Source organism: Capra hircus, chromosome 2 (assembly GCF_001704415.2).
Source record: "Capra hircus breed San Clemente chromosome 2, ASM170441v1, whole genome shotgun sequence".
Lineage (NCBI taxonomy): Eukaryota > Metazoa > Chordata > Mammalia > Artiodactyla > Bovidae > Capra > Capra hircus.
The window spans coordinates 47,101,270-47,105,438 of record NC_030809.1 but is presented as its reverse complement, the minus strand read 5'-3'; the positions used below and the strand labels follow the sequence as shown (position 1 = coordinate 47,105,438).

Genomic DNA, 4,169 nt, shown 5'->3' with positions numbered 1-4,169 from the left:
ATTTTGCTGCTTCTCTTTTTTGTATTGATTTCTAGAAGCTATTTGGTATTTTGCATATTAATCTTTCCTATTGTGAATATATATTACATTTATTTTTTCCCCTTTAAGTAATATTGTTTACGGTACCTGTCACTGTATAAAAATGCTTGGGTTGTTTATTCTGTAGTCAAATCTGTTTAATCTTTTCTGTTATAGTTTCTGGGGTTTTATCATGATATTTCTAACTAGTTTTACAAAGATAACCAGTATTGTTAAAGAATTTCCTACATTTTCTTTTAGTCTTTTACAGTTTTCTTTGCTTATTAATCCACCCAGAATTTTTTCTGCAATCTGGGATAAGAGAGCATATTAATTATGCTTAACTCATCAGAAGTTTGCTTTTTTAACTCAGATAACATTTCAATGTGTGTGTTCAGCCCGTAAATACCATAGAGGAACTCAGAGACTCAGGATCCCTCCATCCTGTGTTTCTACCCTACACCCTGTGTTTCTACCTTCCACTAGGTAAGAAGTCAGCAAATAATCACCCTGAGGAAATGCGGACCCACTGCCTGTTTTTTTAAATAAAGTTTTATTGGAACACACCATGTCCATTTGTTTACATAATGCTTATGACTATTTTCCTGTAAAACAGCAGATAGTTATGACAGAGAACTCATGACCCACAAAGCCTAAAATATTTACCATATGGCCCTTTATAGAAAAAGTTTGCTGACTCCTGCTCTAGAATCTGTAGTTTCCATGTGGCAGATGGAGATGAGAGATCATGCAGGTTTTCCACAGTGGAGACTGGAGGTGGAGCACAAAACTTTCATCTATATTACACTCGGCAGAATTCAGTCCTATGGCCTCACTTCACTACACAGGAGGCTGAAAAATGTGAATTAGTTGTGCACTCGGGAGGAAAGAGTTGTAGAATTATCAGCCATTCTCTGCTTCGATGTGCCTTGCAATTATTTATATCTTTTTTCCTCCCTACTTTTAATCAGAGTAGTCTAGATTATACTGCAGAAACAAACAACCCCTAGATTTCAGTGACTTTATTTCCCACTCATGCTCAGGTCCAGTAAGGGATGGTAGGCAGGTATGGCATTCCTTATGGTCGTCATTCACTGCAGTCCAGTAGAGCAGCCACCATAAGCACCTTGCTGGCTAGGTGCTACAAGGAAAAACAGAACAGTGTCATACCTGCACTAGCTCTTAACTTCTGCCCAGAACTGATACTCATCACTTCCATCTACTTTTCACTGGCTGAAGCAAGTCCCAGAGCTACTCTGTACATTAGTAGGCTTTTGTTATTGTTCAGCTGCTAAGTCGTGTCCAGCTCTTGGCAACTCCAAGGAGCCAGGCTTCCCTGTCCTCCACTATTTCCCAGGGTTTGCTCAAATTCATATCCATTGAGTCAGTGATGCTATCTAACCATCTCATCATCTACCACCCCTTTTTTCTTTTTCCTTCAATCTTTCCCTGTATCAGGGTCTTTTCCAGTGAGTTAGCTGTTGGCATCAGGTGGCTAAAGTATGGGAGCTTCAGCTTCAACAACAGTCCTTCCAATAAATTTTCAGGGTTGATTTACTTTAGAATTGACTGGTTTGATCTCTTTGCAGTCCAAGGGATTCTTTAGTAGGCTGCAGACAGGCAATCCTCTCATATGCTTTGAAGGAGGTAGAGCTGGAATATTTGTAAACAGTTCTAATGAACACCACACTCACACACACAGAGCGCATTTATCTCCTCCCCAAAGGAGATCTGCCAGATACCACCCAGTCCCTGCAGCTAGTCAAAGTCAAGGCTCTCTAGATTAAAGGCTTTCCAGTAGGTCTGAAGAGCACTCTGGAGCCCAGTGCTCAGTGGTCTGGAGCCAGGCAACTAAAGTCACTATCTGTCCTCACACTTATTTGGATGCCCAAATCCTAAAGACAGCTGACCACGCCCTGAAACAGGCTTCTGGGATCTGAGTGGTGTCCATGTCTGTATGGCCATGCCTAGAGAATCAGGACAATCTAGAAGCTGGAAAATAAGAACTATGGCATTTTGCTGAAATCTTGCAAGGAAAAGGTCAGCCTCCTTGTAGGATACATATTGTTCCCCCATGTTTATAATTAAGCACATCAGATAAAGGGGGTAAGTGACTATATGGAGGGAAGAGGTTAAAGCGTCTGCCTGCAATGCGGGAGACCTGGGTTCGATCCCTGGGTCGGGAAGATCCCCTGGAGAAGGAAATGGCACCCCACTTCAGTATTCTTGCCTGGAGAATCCCATGGACAGAGGAGCCTGGTGGGCTACAGTCTACGGGCTCACAAAGAGTCGGACATGACTGGGCGACTTCACTCACTTCAGTAGATACAGATGAAAAATACCTTTGTGAAAATAGTATACAAACTACTATACTTTGTTCATCTTTCAGAAAATGTTTACTCTTATGATTCTATTTGTTTGCTTAAGGAAAGACTCTCACTTTTCTATTTAGCTTAGAAAATAGTAAAATGAATTATAATCACAGAATCATTTTGAATAAGTCATACTAGCTTTAAACATATTACCTTCTGATTAAACCTTCAAATAATGTAATTTTTCAAGTAAATTCTCAATATCTGGTGCCAACACCAATACATATCTTTTTCATATTCTACTTCTTTGAATGTTTCTGTCTCCACGAAGTTATAGGAATGTTAACTCATGTTTTAATCATTTACGCTTAATTCATCAAAATACTGCTTTGTTATTTGATGTCCAAGAAATTTTTACATATTTTTCAATAATCAATTTGAATGCTTATTGAGTAAACCCTCCCTCTCAGAAACAGAAGTTTTCACTTTTATTTCCCCTAGAGTAAATTAATCAGAGCACCAAAAGGTTGAAGTTTTATTTGAAACTCACTGTGTGTAAACTTTTAAGTATTTATCTACTTTGGCTGTGTTGTGGCTTGCAGGATCACCGTTACAGCACGTGGACTTCTTAGTTACAGTATGCATGCAGAATCTAGTTCCCTGACCAGGGATCGAACCAGGGACCCCTGTACTGGGGGCATGGAGTCTTATCCCTGGACCACCAGGGAAGTCCTTGTATAAACTTTTAAAAGTCTGACTTCTTTTGCTAGGTCCCTTAAGTGACTAATGAAAGTTGTAATTATTTTCTTTTACTTTATAATTGTCTCTTGATGGACTAGGCCTCCATTCCCAGAAGAGAATTAGTTTTAGTCTAATTTGTGTTACAGTGGCTACTACTATATACCCATTCTCCATTTAATTTTCATCACATTCAATGCTTTAATATTTTCACTCACCACACACATACAGTTACCTACTTTGCCTTGAAAAAAATCCCATGGACAGAGAAGCCTGGTGGGCTATAGTCCATTGGGTCGCAAACAGTCAGACTCCACTGAATGGCTAAGCAAGTGTGACTACCTACTTACTAAGTAGCCCTTAAAGGTAAAAGGCCATGTACAGGCCTCTGAAAACCCTTTCTTCCCTCTGGTCATATCCAAGTCGTGAAGGCTTTCTTCTTTCAGACTTTTAAACAAATTGGCTTTGGAGTCCCAGGAGGTAATGAAGTAGGAGAATGGAATGAAAGGACTGAGTTCAATATTATTTCCAAAGCCCTTCCTAGGAAAACAATAATTTATTACTCATTTTGGAATTCTAATTATGAGGAGAAACTCCTCAAAACTTAAGTGAATTATTTTGCTAGAGGACCTAAAAAATGCATCAAATTCCAAGTCAAATTGTTCCAAGTTACCTTTCCATCTAAATTCCATAAGCAGTATGAAGTTTATCCTTTATATTTGCATATAATACGGCTTCTAGAAGCAAACTTTCTTTTCAGTAGCATCGATGGGGCCAGACTGTAGGTTCAAATCCTCCCTCTACCATTTCTCCTCTCCTTGACTCAGTTTATCTATAAAAAAAAACAAAGTTCAAAAATACTACTTATCTGACTGGACTATTTAAAGGAATAATTGAGTTAATACTTACAAAGCTTTTACAAATTTTTAAAAAAATTATATGATCCCATACTCCCATCCAGGATAACAAGAACCACAAGTTGCATGAGAATTTAAGTTCCTCCACTTTCGGCTCCTTTATCCCTTATTAGAATAGTGCTTTGTCAACATGAGCACATTACGTTAGCAGATTTGAGCTTTGCCAGAAAGGTGTTTGTATCTA

The 4,169-nt window shown here is 38.9% G+C and overlaps 1 long non-coding RNA gene across 1 annotated transcript; it reads right to left on the bottom strand.

Moving 5' to 3' along the window:
- On the bottom strand, positions 934 to 3,895 carry LOC106503086. The gene is made up of 2 exons (XR_001296754.2): positions 3,742 to 3,895; positions 934 to 1,159 (listed from the first exon to the last, which is right to left on the bottom strand). It is a non-coding gene; the product is annotated as an uncharacterized LOC106503086 (long non-coding RNA).